The 18,986-nt window shown below is 35.0% G+C and overlaps 1 protein-coding gene across 2 annotated transcripts in view; it reads right to left on the reverse strand.

Annotated features, from left to right (window-relative positions):
- MICU1 (mitochondrial calcium uptake 1) overlaps positions 1-18,986 on the reverse strand; it is a 181,278-nt gene that overhangs the window by 145,431 nt on the left and 16,861 nt on the right. The window lies entirely within an intron of this gene.

Raw genomic sequence — 18,986 nt, forward strand, 5'->3', positions numbered from 1 at the left:
CGCGACAGTGATGATGATGATGGTGATGATAGTATCATCTTCACCAACAAATACAAATGGCAGACACTGTGCTAAACACTTTGCAATACCATGTATTATTCCATTTACTCCTCAGAACACTCGTATGAGAAGAGCACTACTCATATACCTGGTACGTCAGTCAAGGCATAATTGGAAGACCAGAAACCACATTTGAACAAGGAAAATTTAATCTATAGTATAATTAATTACAACAGGGGTCTGAGTGCTAAGGGGTAAACAGACAGCAGATATTGGGAGCAGCCACTACTTTGAGGGCTGACGCAGAGCAACGAGAAAGTAAATCTACTAAGCGGCCTCTCGAGCAAAGCGGAGATTCAGGCCTTGTGGTGAGGCCACAGCCATGGTTATCTGAGGAATTTACTAAAGTGCCACACCAACAGAATTCACAGTAAAGCCATCTACTAGGAGAACTCATTTCAGCAGAACTCGGGAAGGGGCCCATGCGAAAGGATGCCCAGTATGGAGCTCATTGGGAAAGTGCATGTGGAGTGTTGCCACTAAAACTCCCCAGGAGCTGAGAGCCCCTGAGTCCCACATGCCATGGCCACTGCCTGCTACAACAGCAGCAGCAAAGAGCACACTAGAATCAGGAAGAAAACCCCTTCCCTCACCAGTCCCTCTACTGACAAAGCTTAACAATAGCTGGCAGGAGAGACATTTCCAGTATCCCAAACAGGACAAAGAAAAATGGATTTAGAGCCGAAAAGCAACAGTTTGATAAGTGGCACATCCATTGTACAGCTGTGGACACGGAAATACAGATATTTGCTCAAGGCTATGCAGCTAGGAAGTGCTGGGTCCAGAATCTGAACCAAGAGCGGACTGACTCTAGAGCCCACGTTTTTTTAACTAGGACACTTGGCTACCCCCTACCCTGTAATGCTGATACTGCTTTTGTTAAAGTAATTTAGATTTTAATTAAATCCCTTTCACTCCTAGACCACAAAAGCCCTCCTCCCCACCAGATTCTTTTGTTTTGTACTTATAACCAGCTGAGCCAGCAGAGCACAACCAACCTACCCAATGCCGGTGAGGAATAGATGTTTGTTATTGTAAGCCCCTGAAGTGTGGGGGTTGTTTGCGGGCCGTAGCAAAAGCTAATTCAACACCTAAGAGAATTACTGGGGAGCTCTCATTCAACAAAAATTAATTAAGTTCACCTACTCAGCCCTATGTGAGACTTAAAAGGCCAAGACTTAGTTTTACATTCTAATTGGGAAAAATACATATGAAACATTTTTGAAGTGATACATTTCCATCCTGAATAAGTATAAAAATATTAGAGTATGGATGTTAGAGAATTAAAAATACAAGAAAGACCAGGGCAAGACTGGGTCAGTCAGCTAAGGCTTTTGTTTAGTCTTGTGCCTCGGAATGGTGCATAATTTTGATTAAGAGAGAGAAATGCCAGGGGCACCCCAAAAGATTTGGGATCCTCTCTGGCACCTCTGTCCAGAGAATCAATAGAAGATGACACTTTCCTTCTAGACAACGATCTTCAGGCCAGAGTATGGTCCCGCAGGTCCATTCCACCAGGCAGACGGAATGAAGGAGAAAGGGGCATTTGTTCCTGGTTACATGGCTTTCAAATCAAAATATCCATGTTCCTTCCCTTTGATTTTCTCAAAGCATAGTTCACTGCTGCCTAATTTAAATGATCTTGCACTTTGTACAGATCTTCCTACGGCAATTAACATATTTGTTCATATATAAGTTTGCCTCCCCACTTGGCTCTGAGCTTCTTTTAAAGCCCAAATTATTTTTTTCCCCTCTTTGTAAACACATAGTCCAGTACAGGGCCTGTTACCTTAGAGATGCTTAAAATATTGAACTATTTTATTACTTTTACATGAAAAACATCAAAGTACAAATTATACAGGTACTGGCTCCTAACATTAAATATACTTCCCAGCTCCAGTGTATTAAGGAAACTGTCTTTTATTGTTTGGGTTCAAGTCAAGTTGGCTACTTAGTGGTCTCTTAACATCACTAAGCCAGTTACTGACTCTTCTCCGGGACCTATACCTATAATCCCTTAAGTAAACCTTTCTCTTAATCTCCTTTATTCAACCCACGTCCAATTTCAAAGTTGAAGCTAAATCCTGCGGTTGTAGACAAAGTGGAAAAGAATTATTTTTTTCTTCTCCTGTTTCCAATCACCTAAGCTTCAGAAAAACAATTCTTACATCCCTCCCCAATCCCAGAAATCACCTTATTTTACTGCATATAGTCTAGTAAAATCCAGGACCAAGAAGGCTATCCACTGTATTTTCTTCCTGTCAGTTTCTAATTCATTTTTAAATTAACATTTTCCAAACCCACAAGTGCATTCACATACATAGCACGCTTTTGTCTATAACAAAAATGACTACAACTGAAACATACACATCTGGGGAAAACATTATTCATTACTGACAACAGAAAGAAAACGGCACTTGAAAATTTTGTATGTGAAAGACAAATAAGCAATTCACATGCTGGAACAGGCAAGGGGTATGTAAGGATGGAAGATCAGATATGGAGAATAAACAGACATGTGATCAAACAGGTAAGCCGTGATCACTTGAAAAGATCCTTTGAATGCTGGGCTGAGAATTTTGATCACATATACAACAGGAAGCCACCAAAGTCCTTAAGTAGAAAAAGCACATTATGAAAACATTTTTAAAAGAATATCAATCTATCTACCAGCAATGAATGGAATAAACTGAAAAGAAGCAAAGGCAGAAAGAGCTAAGAGGGCAGTAGTGAGTACAGCCAGAAGGTAACTAAGTATTGGGTGCTGAGTGCCCAGATGAGGATGATAAGTATAGAAACCAAAAATAAAATAAGATAAAATTTCCAAAGAGGAACAACACCACAGATATCGATGTTCAACTATCACTATCTAATTTCATAGGAGATGTGGGATGTGGAAGATAAACAGAAGAAAGAGATTAAAACATTAACATTAAATATGATGGTAGAAAGTGAAATGGACTAGGAATCCAGTGACCCAACATTTAGTCTCAACTCCACTACTGAACAGCTGTGCACAAAGGAAGCTCATCTCCCCTCCTTAGGGAAGACTTTACTCTCGATAAAAAGAGAGAATTGTCCGGATGTGTTCTAGGGTTTCTTTATTTCTTTAGTGCTCTCATATCTCTGGTGAAAACTGTATGGAAAATTTTAATCTAGTTTGCTTGGGGGGAGGGACTAAGAACATATATATTCAAGATTTATTAGTTTTGAGAATCTATGTCTGTGTGCTATGGCTCTAGAGGACGTTAAACTTTGGAAGGCCACAGTTTTACTAACATTCCACCTACATTTCAATATTGTAATTTAATTGTTACTGTCTACATCTCATTTCACCACTGATTCTAATTTCATTCCTGATAGTACATATCAAAAGATATACCTGTTCATCTTTTCTAGAGCCATTTTTACAGATGCCAAGTAAACAGAGAAAAACAACCGGACTGAGAACAGGTTCTATTATAATTTAATCCCTAGCTCTGCAGTGAAGAAATAGTGTAACTAGCTGAGTGTGTTAATTTTTGAAGAGAGACAATTTAAACAGATTTAAGATTGGCTTTCCAACTGAATCTAGAAAATTGGGTGAACTGGCAGGAGTTATGCAGTCATGAAGATTAACATGCACATTTATGACTTGGATTAAATTAAATCAAAAGCAGAGCATTTTTCTTTCCTAACAGCCTCCAACCACACATATACAAAGGCATGCCTCTAAAAAATAGCTTTAATGTGAATTGAAACAAGATGAAGAGGTATTTCTAACCAAGAAATGTCAAGGGAGGCAAGTGAAAGATAATTTTGTTACCAAAGAAAAGCATTATCTATCCAAAAAAGAAACAGAATAGGTTTTTTTGTTTGTTTTAAAAAACCTGTAACAGTATATCATTGCTGTGCTTCTGTATCTATTATTTTAGGACTATTAAACAATGTATTGCTTTTGATAAATTTCAAACGGTCACAGAACTAGGAAATCATTTAATTCAATATCCTTATTTTACAGATGAAGGAACTGAGATCCAGATTACTTATGTGGTTTACTCATAGCTAATTAGTACAAAAACCTACAATAGATCCTAGAATTCTTGATGCCCAAATAAATAACCTAAAGGAGAAAAAAACTTTTTATAACCGTTCTCAGCAAAATAAATATAATAGACATGTGCCAAAAGGACATCCAATGCCCAACTATAGAAAGATAAACAATGATATAACATAATACAATGTAATACAAATATTAAAAATGATAATCATAAAATATTAGGTTGGTGCAAAAGTAATTGCGGTTTTTGCAATTATTTTCAATCTTTTAAACCGCAATTACTTTTGCAACAACCTAATATTTCACAAACCAACAGAAAGTCGGGCTAAAGATATAAAAAGAAAGTTGTAAAAAGAAGTAAGAATGGCTTTGAAAAGATACTTATTCTCACTCATAATGAGAATACAAATTAAAACTATACTGAGATACAGCTTTTCATTATCAAGCTGGCAAAAATCCCAAAGTTTGAAAATGTACTTGTTGGCAATGCTGTAGAAATAGCACTGCTGAGGAAGTATAGATTGGTACAACCTATGGAGGGCAAGATGGACCAACATCCACCCAAATGACCCATATAAAGTGCATACATTGACCCAGCAATTCCACTTCTGACAAAATAACCTACTGATATTTTGTACACCTGTTAAATTATACACCCACAGTTATTTATTGCACCATGCTTTGTAACAGAAAAAAAACTAAAAGCCACCCCACCACCCTAGTGTTCACCAAGAAAGGACTGGTCAAATTATGATAAATCCCGGGTGTGCCAAAAAAATGTATACAAGTGGATGCTTTGGTCAACGTTGCTTAAGCAGTAGTTCGCCGTAATCAAAAGTGTCTGGATGCTGATGGTAACCACTTTGAGCACCTCTTGTGATTGCAGAAGTCAAATGTGACTTGTATTCATCTTTTGTTATTGGTACATTTGAGTATTACAATTTAATACAGTTTTCCTTTCTTAAAATGTGTATACATTTTTTAGCACCTTCTGTATATGTAAGGCAATAGCATGTAGCAATAAAAAAGGAGTGAAAAAACTATGTATAGATTTCAAAAGAGTTTCAAGAAATACTGTTATCTAAAAATAGCAAGGTATTGAAATGCTACATTTGTGACAACATAGATGGAACCAGAGGGTATTACACTAAGTGAAATGTCAGACTGAGAAAGACAAATACCGTATGATCTCACTTACATGTGGAATCTAAAGAACAAAATACATGAACAAACAAAACAAATACAGACTCAGATACACAGAACAAACTGATGGTTGCCAAACTGGAGACGGATTGTGGAGTTAGGTGAAAAAGGTGAAAGGATTAAGAAATATAAATTGGTAGTTACAAAATAGTTATGGGGTGTAAAGTACACCATAGAGAATATAGTCAATAATGTTGCAACAGCTATGTATAGTGCCAGGTGGGTACTAATCAGGGGGATCACTGCACAAAGTATATAAATGCCTAACCATTACGCTGTACACCTGTAACTAATATAAAATTATATTGAATGTCAACTGTAAAAAAAATATTAACGAAGACATTTGATAGAGGCAAGATGAGATAATGTCCTTTCAGAAATATCAATAGTTTTAAAATCTCTAACCTATAACTGATTAAAACAAGGCCAGGAATTAAAAATATATGTTATATATGTAAATATATATGCTAACTGTGAGGCACTGTATCTGCTGTTCTGATTTGATGCAGAAGAGGACAGCAGATATTTCCTCCCTCTACCTATGTTTCAGAATTTATTTGTTAAATATAATATGATTGGGTTGGCCCAGTGGCTCAGGTGGTTGGAGTGCTATGCTCCTAACGCCGAGGTCGCTGGTTTGATTCCCACATGGGCCAATGAGCTGCGCCCTCTATGGCTAAGATTGTGAACAACGGCTCTCCCTGGAGCTGGGCTGCTGTGAGCAGCCGGAGGTTTGCATGGTCTGCTTTGTGCTGCCTGCGGCTGCCCAGAAGTGGCCGGTGCGGCCGGCAGGCAGCCAGCATGAGTGGCCGGCAGCCGGCGAGAGCTGCTGTGAGCTGCTGTGTGAGAGGCTGACCAAAAACCGGTGACCGACTGCCTCAGCTGGGGGGAGCGCAAAGTTCGTAATACCAGCATGGGCCAGGGAGCTGTGTCTTATACAACTAGACTGAGAAACAACGGCTGGAACTGGAGTGTGTGTGTGGGGAAGGCGGAAGGGGAGACCAAAAAAAAAAAAAGTGTATATATATATATATATATATATATATATATATATATGTGTGTGTGTGTATATATATATATATATATATATATATATATATACATATATACATATATATACATATATATAAATAAAATATGATTATAACACTCTCTAGTCAGAAGAGCTGACTCAATAATTGATCTAACCTGGATGAATCATTAATCCCTTGAAAATAAAGTTCACATTGGTGAATTACACTGATCCCTGAATTAAGTTTACTTCTGTTGAATTTAGTTACCTGTGCTTTCTAGTTTTTGTAAAGGCATGTCATTAAATAATAATGCCAAAGGAATTACCAGATTTATAATATAATGTAATAAAGTTGCACTGTGTACTTTGAAAAAAATTAAAAAATAGCAAGGTGTGGACTATCATATATAGCATGCTACCTTTTATGTGAAAAAAGGAAACAGGCATGCATTAAGTGTAGGACACACACAAAAAGTAATAGCAGTGGTGCTGGTTGGGATTGGAGATGGGTAAGATAAAAGGAGATTTTTACAATATACCATTTCATATTTAAAACTATGCTTAGGTATTTATCCATGCAAACAAATATACAGTATTTCATGAGAATTTTCATTGAATTTTAAAGGCAAACTATAAGGCAATATGTGCATGCCAATAAAATTGAGATGATGCAAATAAAATTTAGTGATGCTCTGGGAAGATTTCATTTAATTATTTTTCATTTAAAGAAAAATAAAGGCAGGCCCAGAGGTTGATGCTTCATTTTCCTTAGTCAGGAACTGTCATTTACCAGCCCTACTAGTAGGTTCAGGCACAACATTTCAGCAACCAACCCATATCATGACAAGGTTCCCTCCAAAGATAAGCCTTATTTAAGTCAAATTCATATCCCAAAACTTTTATTATTAGCACATTCTTATTCAACTTACCAAACTATTAGAATTCCAGGCCTTATCCTGATCCTGACTTAAAATTACCTGCTTGCAATTTTCTATGAGCTTTATCCCTTCGTATTTTTGACCTCTGACAATTGCACATTTAAAAAAAGGACTGCTTGGGTCTTCCAATCCTGACACGTCTAATAAATCTCTGTTGTACTATTACCATCTATTACCCAGCACTATTGTTTAAAGCAGTATCTACTAATTCTGAGGCCAAGGTATATTTCTGAGATCTACCCAAATTTGGCCACCAACAAAACTTAGACCTCAGTTAAACAGAACTGACATAGGAGCTGAAGCAAGTTATCCAGAAGATCTAGCTAAGATAATTAATGAAGGTTGCCACACTAAACAACAGACTTGCAATGTAGATGAAACAGTCTTCTATTGGAAGAAGTGCCATCTTGGACTTCCACAGAGAGAAGTCAATGCCTGGCTTCAAAGCTTCAAAGGACAGGCTGACTCTCTTGTTAGGGGCTAATGCACCTGGTGACTTTAAGTTGAAGCTAACTTTTTTTTCATTCTGAAAATGATATCATTCTGAAAAATCCTAGGACCCTTTAGAATTATGCTAAATCTGCTCTGCTTGTGCTCTGTAAATGGAACAACAGCAGCACATCTGTTTACACATGGTTTACTGAATATGATAAGCCCACTGTTGAATTTACTGCTCAAAAAAGAAAGATTCCTTCCAAAATATTACTTCTCATTAACAATACCGGGTCACACAAGAGCTCTGATGGAGATGTGCATCGAGATTAATGTTATTTTCATTCCTGCTAACACAGTCCATGGATCAAGGAGTTATTTCGACGTTCAAGTCTTGCTATTTAAGAAATACATTTCATAAGGCTATAGATGCCATATATAATGATTCCAGCGATGGATCTGGGCAAAGTAAAGTGAAAATCTTCTGGAAAAGATTCACTATTCTGGATGCCATTAAGAATATTTGTGATTCATGGGAAGAGGTCAAAAAAGTAACATTATAGCAGTTTGGAAGAAGCTGATTCCAACCCTCATAGATGATTCTAAAAGGTTCAAGACTTCAGTGGAGCTTGAAATAACTGCAGATGTGGTGGAAATAGCAAGAGAACTAGAATTAGCAGTGGAGCCTGAAGATGTGATTGAATTGCCACAATCTCATGATAAAACTTTTAACCTGAGGAGTTGCTTCTTATGGATGGCAAAAAAAGTGGTTTTTTGAGATGAAATCTACTTCTGGTATGTTGTGAAGAATGTCGAAATAACAACAAATGACTTAGAATATTATATAAATTTAGTTGATAAAGCAGTGGCAGGGTCTGAGAGGACTAATTCCATTTTCCAAGAAGCTCTGCTGTGGATCAATGCTATCAAACAGCATCGCATGCTACAGAGAAACCACTCATGAAAGGAAGAGTCGATTGATGCAGCAAACTTCATTCTGTCTTAGTTTAAGAAATTGCCATCCCAACCTTCAGCAACCGTCACCATGGTCAGTGATTACTGAGGCAAAAACCCTCCACCAGGAAAAAGATTACAACTCACTGAAAGAGCTCAGATGGTGGTTAGCATTTTTTTTTTTTGGCAATAAAGTATTTTTTATTCAAGGTATGTACACTGTTTTTTAGTCATAATGCTATTGCACACTTACTAGACTACAGTATCGTGTAAACATAACTTTCATATGCACTGGGGAAAAAACACACGTGTGTGACTCACTTTATTGTGACGTTCGCTTTATTGCAGTGGTGTGGAACCAAACCTGCAATATCTCCAAGGTATGCCTATATTCTAGAATAACTCTCCTTTAGTCTATTTCCATGCTCACTAACTAATTTTATAATTTATAATTCAGCTTCCTATGTAGATTGTCTTCAAAGAGAAAACATGCTGATAAGAAGACAGGAGTATCTTATGCTAGCTATATTTCTCATGGTAAATTAATAAATTGTCAATCTGGTTTGTAATTTCAATCTCCCTATCAGTCAGCCTAAAGAAGCTTCTCTGCATCCTATCAATTCCAAGGCACTGATCAGATCCATTTGGGGACTTCCAAGGCTCAAGGGTCAGACTTTGGACCATGTTGACATCTTGTCCCTCTGCTTTGCCATTTCATTCAAACTCCACTCCTGGAGCAGATGCCAGTGAGAATTTCCCAAAAGTTTTAAATACTCAGGGTCATTGAACCTAGGGAACCACACTCACTTTCCTTCTGTCCTGGTATAATCGAGTTAGGGGAAGGCAATAAATGAAGAATCTAGAGAAGGGAAAATGATGGGAATATTGATTTGCTGGGCTTTATACAGATTTCAGTGTGGAACAAGCAAGACTGCTTGCATTTTTGTTATACATAATAGAGGAATACATTTTTATAGTTGAAAATGTTATTGTACAGAAACTGTCTTCATTTTCATACATCTGAAATCCCACCACTTTCCCTAGAAGTAACCGCAGAAAGATGTCTGTATGTATCTGTCTTGATATCGTTCTATTCATTTACATACAAATAATATTACATATACACATGTATATTCACATATTCATCATTTGGGGTGCTTTACATTACCCCTTATTTTATATCATGGAATCATACTACATACTACATTTGCAATTTTATTAAACTTAATACAACTTAAAATCATTCCATCAAGGGATAGATATACAGATCTACCTCTTTCTTTTTAACTACTATAGAGTATTTCATTCTATGACTGTTGACAATTTAACTATTTGGCAATACCATACAACTGTTTCCATACTGTGCCATTACAAATACAGCTGCAGAGTTTTTTTCCCTGTGCATTTATTTTAACTCATTTTTATTCAAGTGTACCTGTGGGACAGATATCTAGAAATTAAACTGCTGGGTTAAAAGTAGTGTGATCATTTTAATTTTGATAGATAATGCCAAATTAACCTTCAATATTGACATTACAATTTACACACCCACCAGCAGTATATAAGGGAACGCCTTTCTGATCCCCTATAGTAAATGAGTTGGATAATCTTTATTTTTTTAAGAGTTCATCGCTGTTGTTCTGAGGGCTTCTAACATATTGAGCTGTATTTGTTTTCATTTTTTCCAGTCATATTCCCAGCCCTGAGGTTTCACTTTTCTTTCCTTGTAATAAAAAAGGGCATTCTTTTCATCTAGATTTGTTTTAGATAAAACATGTTCTGGCCAGATGTAATATTAACACTTTCATACAATGCTATTTTTGAGTTGAATGTTTTTTATTAAACAACCAAAAAGTCTAAAACTTTCAGTCTGAACCGTTTCAATACTTTTCCAATTCTATTTGACTGAGCTCCACCAGAGCTGACTGGGAAGATTTTTTTTCATCCACTGTTTTTCGTTCTAATGACTGGTTATACTTTCAAAATACTTGAGTTGATTATCTAGTCATTATATTATTGAAAAGAATGATTTAATTTAAACAGCAACAAAATTTTCAAAAATATCCCAGAAGTGTTTCATCTTCACACACCACTGGAAAAAAAGATTACACATCATTCTGCCATCATATTTACCCTTTTGAAAACAGAAAAAAAGAATGAAAATTGAAATTCTGAATGAATTACAATGGTAAATAGTATGTCAAATATCCATATTAAAAATCACAGTACGTCCAATTCTACTACAGTATAATGACATGAGTACTTCAGTGTTTCACAATACAGATGGATATACTTTTCCTTAATCTGCTTTACTAAAGCTACAACCTAGAACAACTTATTAAGTAAACACTAGGCAGCATGTAAACATAAACAAGTGTATTTATTTCACTGATATTTGCAATGCTTCTCTGCAAAGGGTGTGTGTTATCCCCAAAACATGTGCAATATATGAAAACAATAGTTGCCATGAACACAGAATAGAAAAGAAATGAGTATCTGCTATTGCTGTATTTAAGATATATGGACTTCTGAGAACAGATTTAAGTAGCTTCAGATTAGTCGGCCAAGTTATTCCTTGTGCAGACTATAAGAATTATTACAACAAACATAGTTTCACAATTAATTTCATGTTCATAGTTTATATACCCATAGAACTCACTAAACCGTGCTTAGGTATCTGCACAAAAGCTGAAACATGAGTACTGAGTCTAACACAATACACAAAGCCTAACACAATACTTTGGGCATTAAACACATTCACATATGTATTGATTTAAATAGAAATATTGTAAGTTGAATAATGCTAAATAATTATAAATAGGGTGAATATATATAATAAATACAATAGATAGGCTATTAGACTGTAATTGAGGATAGTCAAGTTTCTGGCTTGATTTTATCACTGTTTCCAAATGTCTTAACATGACAAACTATTTCTGTACTATTCCCTGGACCAGCCCTTCCTTAAGGTTCAAATAAAATTCTACCCCATCCATAAAAGTTACGTAAAATCATTATCATTCTTGATTTCTTCCTCTGAATTCCTGTAGAATTAACATTCTGCACCACTATTATAGTACCTTTTCTATGAAATCATTTGAACATGTACCTGTCAACTTCTTTTAGGCTTCTTAGTCTCCTCAGTGCCAATGAATGAATTTGAAGTTATCACTAACAGCAGTAACAACTGTTACTGTTCGGTTTCACTAGAGTAGATACAGGAAACTTAGGTTCTCTTTCTAGCTCTACTACTAGCCAACTATGTGACTAGTAAAAGCCTTACCTGAGACTGTATTCTAGGAGATACAGAGCACAGGCGGTACTTATTTTTTTAAGTCCTTTCTGGTTTTAAGAGTTCATTTCAGAAAAACAAAATGTAAAAGTATTTTGTATTTTTTGTTAGAAGAAAGCCATCCTGAGTGGTTATTAATGATATAACATCCTACATTAGCCTCATTGGTTTAAGCAAACTGCACATAATCCAAAATGTCCAACTGCCATTATTTCATTCAAGTCATTATTGAGCAAGGTATTGTGAGGGCATTGCAAGAGGCACAAAAATGAACAAGATACAGTCTACCCACAAATATCTTATAATTTGGTAGTGAGCACAAAACAACTATTGAAATAACAACAATGCAAAGCAGGAAAGAGCTACAAGAACATATTAACAAGAATTCAAAATGAAATATTACCTTAGGTTAGAAAGTAGAAAGGGCTCAAGAAAGGCTCCAAAGAAGAAGATTTACTTAGGGTAGGAAAAAGCTAAGCATTCTTTACAAAAGAGTTTGGCTGAATGCATTATCTTAGAAGACTTTGTCATTTTTTTGCTTTGTCATTTTATCTGAGGAATAGAATAAGCTGAGGAATGGAATAAGCTACGGAAAATATAATTTTTACTACACAACTACGGTACTTCTAAAACTGCAACAATATCTTAGGCTTTAATTATGCCAAATAATTTTTGAAACATCCCCATACATATCTTTTGATGAAATGAATCAGATTGAAAGTTCTGCATTGAAGACACCAGGACGACTGCCAAAATACAGTCGAGATTAACGTTCATGTCTAGAAAAGATACACTTTCATACCTCAAAGTGACATTACTGACAGAATAAATGAGGAAAGTTCACACTTCAGCTAACTCTGTTCAGCAGAGAACAGAGTTAGGTATTTTAAATGATCTGGGTGAGAATGTAAAATTAATTTAAGTTACACAAGTCTCTAACAGTAAACATGATTCTGTAGGAACAAGAATCACCTCACAGAAATGTTAGGCTCAACACAGAACTTTCGTACATATTAGTGCTAAATGAAGATGCTATGGAAAAGCACGTCAATATCTTATAGGACTCAACTTTCTGACACTCTGAAACATTCCTTCATCCATCAGCTACGTCCATGGTTCACTTTCTCAACACACACACACACACACACACACACACACACACACACACGCATACACACACACACCATAGAGCCCTTTTACTGCAATAATAAAACCTGAAACTTATGCCTGCTGAAGGAAGAAGTGAAGACTGGCAATTTTCCCTTTCAGTTAGCTGTACTGAAAAACAAAGTGTGGAGAAGGAAAAGAAAAAATAAATCAACCAAAGAAACAGTTTGTTTAAAACAAAAACAAACAAACCATCCAGGAATCTGGAATCTACAGAAACAATGATGACAATAAAATTTTCTAAAACCTCATTTTGCAATACATACACAAATATCAACTCATTATGTTGTACACCCAAAACTAATATTATGTCAATTATATCTCAATTTGAAAAAAAATTTACTTTAAAAATGATAATGAAGATACTATCAGGATCTACTTGATACATTTTAAATAGTGATCAGAGGAAAATGCATAGAAACTTAATACTTTCATCAGTTACAACTGAAAGAAAATAAATGAATTAAATTCCAGGCTAAAAAAAGAAAAAGAAAAAAACCATAAAAATAGCAATATAATAAAGCAAAAGATGGTACAAAAAAAGAATTAAGATACAAGCACATATATTTAAGTGAGATAAATAAGAGAAACGCAGTAAGCCTAATTAATAAGTTAAAAATTATTTTTTATAAAATAATAAACAATTAGCTAACAAGAAAAAGGGGGAAAGAGCACAAATATACAAATGGGGAAATAACCTTTGAAACAAAAGAAATTTTAAATATTAAGAGACTACTTTGCAGATCTCTATGCAAATAAATGTGAAAACCTCAGTAAAGCAGAAATTACCTAAGGGAAACAAAGATGAACAAAATTGACCTCATTAGGGTTCTAAAGCTTAAACAGGCAGGTTAACATAGAGAAAGTCATTACTGAACTACTCCATAAAACAAGCCTAAGGCCCACATGGCTTCAGAAGGAAATTCTAACAAACCTTCAAAAGATAAAAGTAGTCCAAACGCATTTAAAATGAAGCAAAAACTTCACAATCCCAAAGTATAACATTGATATCTAACTCTGACAAATACAGTACCAAAAAAACTGCACAGCAAAGTCACTCATTAATATTGATGCAAACATAAAATATTAGCAAACAGAATCTAATATTACATTTACAAAACAAAGACCGTAACAAAGCGGGATGTATTCCAGGAATGCAAGGTTTCTTCAAAATTAGGAATATTGTTAATACCATATACTTCATTAATGGATATAAGTAAAAATCGTATGATCATCCTCATAGATGCTGAAAAAGACTTCGAAATTCAATACCCACTCTTCAACAAATGGTGCAAGAACAACTGGATAACCATGTGCAAAGAATATGAACCTTGACCACAAACCATATATAAAAATTTACTTGAAATGGATCATATACTTAAATGTAAAACCTAAAACTATAAAATAAATCTTATATAAGAAATTATTTGCCTCACTTTTGGCAAACATTTCTTGACTACAACACAAAAACTATGAAGGCAAAATGAACAAACTATAAAAGAAAAAGACAATAAATTGGATTACATCAAAATTAAAATCTTTTGTTCTTCAAAGACACTGATGAAATTCAAAGATGAAATTCAAAGATGAGCCTACTAAGTTTAAAAAGTATTTCCTACTATAAGGCATTATCTATTTGTAAACATCATGTGCTTAGATTCAATCACAATGACTACTCTTTTCATATTCTTTGAGAAAATACTCAGTTACGCCTATGACTCCTCAGAGTATTTCTCTAAACAGGGAGAAACAGAAAAAAATGATCACAGTCCTTCTTACTTGCACTTTCATCAACTACAACCTACTTTATCCCTATGCAGCAATGGTGCAGAGTTACTGAACTCTTGCAGCTTTTCTCAGCAGGTGTTCCATGAGAGAATGAAAACACCCATTAGGCAATGAATTAACTTTTCTCCTACACCTTTAGAATGGTAGCGGTTTTGTGTCAATACGAATAAAATTGAGAAAATAATCACAGAAATAATTTATTTTGCTCTGTGGTTCAGATGAGGAACTCTGGTTGAGAAAAACTGTTAGATATGGAAAACTAACCAGAACTAACTTGCAGCACTAAGAGTAAGTAATACGATTAGTCATCACATCCCTATTTTACACAGACAAAAGAGGAGCTAACAAAATAAAAACATATGTTTAACATTGGGTAAGACTAGTAAAGAAACTACGTCAACTTCATCTATCAAAATATCTTCTTAAGCTACCTCTGCTAAACTCTACAGAGCAGTTTAATCAAATGTATCCATAAACAGAGAATAACCATTAATATTTTCCTGATATGTATTTAATCACTACAAGAGAAAATGAGTATACTAAATCAGAAAATGAGTATACTAAAATCCTAAGGGTGGTTATGAGAAAAGGCCAGAATTTTGACTAGATTTGAAAATAGTAAACTCCTAAAATTGAAATTAAAGTAATACCACCTTAAAATTTATTTGTAAATAGGTTAGAATCTGAAACAATTGTTTCGGAGCATTCTACCAGCCCCATGAAACGCAACCCTATTCCCTCTTTCTTTTTTCCTTGTTGTTTTTTTTTTTCCTCTTCTGCTATTCATACCTTAAGACTGCAAGTCATTCCAAAGCACTTTTAGCTTCACTGACAGTTCTCAAGACAAAAGAGAGCTATTAATATATCCTAAGAATGGAGTTTCCAGTTCCATCATCCATGGTCAGGTTTCTAAGTCACGGTATAAAGAAAACACAAATGTTCAGTCTTTTTTCCCATACAAAGCTTCTGCTTGGCAAGCTAACATAGACGGTAATCTAAATGCCTCTCTTCACCTTTCCCTAGCATAGAGGTCTCACCTTGGCCTTCCTGTAAATAGAAAGTATTCCTAAACACAAAAAGAGAAAAGGGAGCAATGATGTGTAAAACAGCAAAGTTCATTGGACTTAGAAGTCTTAAATTTAGATCCCAATTATCCAAATTTAAACCCTGGATACCATCTGGTCTCAGTGTTCTTACTTATAAAATTGGGGGAATCAGGTTACATGGACTCCTAGATTCTTTTCTATCTAACATTTTGTGATTCTGTGACGAAAAGACCAAAGATTCAAAAAAATATCATGTCACCTCCCAAAACTTCTCAGAAGCCCCAAATTCCCGAAGCCCTTCAGGTCCACATCTATTTATTTCTCTTTTGTCCTCTAACTCAGTTTCTTTTCCCTTTACCTGGGTTGGTGCTACTAGTAACAAGTAGCACCCCCTTTCCATTTGAAGAACAAAAATGTCTTCACACATTGCCAAATGTTTCGTGGGAGGCAAAAATCAGGCCTTGCTGAAAACCACTGTGCTAGAGGATAGAAAAGAAAAAAGTAATAGCAATTTCCTCAAATTCTTGAGACCAAGTGCCTTTGGTCAGAAAGAAGGGTTTCCCTTTCTCAGACTTTTGGGCGCTGGCATAGTGCCAGTACTACCACTGCCCTAGAGATGAGCCTACAAATTTAGGTCTCTAATCATAATAGAGTATATACAAACAACCCAATCAAAGAATGGGTGAAAGATTTGAATAGATACTTCATCAAAGAAGATATATAAGCGACAAATAAACACAGGAAAAGATGCTCAACATTTTCAGCTATTAGAAAAATGAAAATGAAAACTACAATTATATACCACTACATATCTATTAAAATGTCTGAAAAAAACCCAAAACAAAACAAAAACAAACACAATACTAAAACCAACAATACCTGATAATACCAAAGATGCAGAGCAACTGAAACACATTGTCGGTAGGAAGGCCAGATGGTGTATTCCTAAGTTTTTACTCTAGAAATGAAAACTTGCGTTCACACAAAAACCTGTACCTGAAAGTTCATAGCAGTTTTTTCATAATCACCAAAACTGGAAATAAATGACTTTCAACAGTTGAATGGAAAAACTCTAGTACATCCATATAATGGAATACCACTCAGCAATCAATCAATCAATCAATCAATCAGTCAATCAGGAACAAATTATGGACATTTTCAACAGGAATCTGAAAGGTATTATGCTGCTGCTGAAAGAAGCCAGTTTCAAAAGGTTACATACTTTCATGTGACATTCTGGAAAAGTAAAACTAAAACTATAACTACAGTTTTACTTTTAGTGATGGAGAACAGATCAGATTGCCAGAAGTTACTGGTAGGGAGAGGGTTTGACTACAAAGGAACCACACCGAGATTTTGGGGGTGAAACTTTGTATCCTGACTGTGAGGATGGTCACACAAAGCTATACATGTATTAAAACTCACAGAAATGCACAGCAAAAAGATAAGTCAATTTTATTGTATACAATCTTTAAAATATGAATTTAAAATTCTGACTATTTCATTTAAGATTTCTACATCTATATTAACTATAGATTGTAGCCTATTTTTCTCACCTCTGTCAAGTTTTGCTTAAATTAAAAGTTAAATAATGTACTAAAGTGCTGATTCTCTTGCTAAGCTCTGGGAAGTTTAAAACAGTATGAAAATAATCTATTTGTTTAACTAGTGCACCAGTTAAATCATTTATCACTTCTTTTTTCTTTGAAGGGTAGTTCTCTACAAAATGTTTCAGTTTCTCCCATGGTAATTTGTTTAAATTCTCTACTTCTATCCATTTCAGGTGATGAAAATGCACTGAGGAAAGGATAAGTAGCTCTAAGAACACAGAATAAAAGGTCCAGGCCAGATTGGAACCCACGTCTATCTAAGTCTAGAGAGCCCTTTTAAAAAAATCATTATAAATAAAAAGGTAGTTGTCACTTAGAAAACTATTATATAAATTATTTCCAGAGTTGTACATGTGGGGCAATTTTTATGTATTTCTTAATCATAAATGTTATTTTGACCCTGAATGACAGTTCTACCTTGCTTAAGCCAAAAAGTGTAAATGATATCAATCATTAAAATGAAACATATGAACCTACAGCTAACATCATACTCAATGGGGAACAGCTAAAACCATTCCCCTTAAGATAACAGGAACAAGACAAGGATGCCCACTTTCACCACTTTTATTCAGCATAGTACTGGAAGTTCTAGCCACAGCAATCAGGCAAGAAAAAGAAATAAAAAATTGGAAAGGAGGAAGTAAAATTGTCATTATATGCAGATGACATCATACTATATATACAGAACCCCAATGATTCCACCAAAAAACTACTAGAACTGATAAATGAATTCAGTAAAGTAGCAGGATACAAAATTAATATTCAGAAACCAGTTGCATTTTTATACACCAATAACAAACTATCCAGAAGGAGAAATTAACAAAACAATCCCATTTACAATGACCTCAAAACCAATAATATACTTAGGACTAAATTTAACTAAGGAAGAGCTGTACTCAGAAACTTATAAGACATTGAAGAGAGAAATTAAAGAAGACACCAATAAATGGAAACATATCTCATGCTAGTGGATAGGGAGAATTAATATAGTTAAAATGTCCACACTACCTAAGACAATATATAAATTCAATGCACTCCCTATCAAATTACCAATGACATTTTTCACAGAACTAGAACAAATAATCCTAAAATTTATATGGAACCATAAAAGACCCCAAATAGCCACAGCAACCTTGAGAAATAAGAACAAAGCGAGAGGTACCATGCTACCGGACATCAAATCATACTACAAGGCTATAGTAATCAAAAGAGCATGGCATCGGCATACTGTGCTTCCCTGAAAATAAAACCTAGCCAGACAATCAGGTCTAATGCATCTTTTGGAGCAAAAATTAATATAAGACCTGGTCTTATTTTACTATAAGACTAGGAATAATATAATATAATATAATATAATATAATATAATATAATATAATATAATATAATATAATCTGAGTCTTACATTAATTTTTGCTCCAAAAGACGCATTAGAGCTGATTGTCTG

The sequence above is a fragment of the Rhinolophus sinicus genome, chromosome 15 (assembly GCF_057876585.1).
Source record: "Rhinolophus sinicus isolate RSI-liver-muscle chromosome 15, RSI-T2T, whole genome shotgun sequence".
NCBI classification, from domain to species: domain Eukaryota; kingdom Metazoa; phylum Chordata; class Mammalia; order Chiroptera; family Rhinolophidae; genus Rhinolophus; species Rhinolophus sinicus.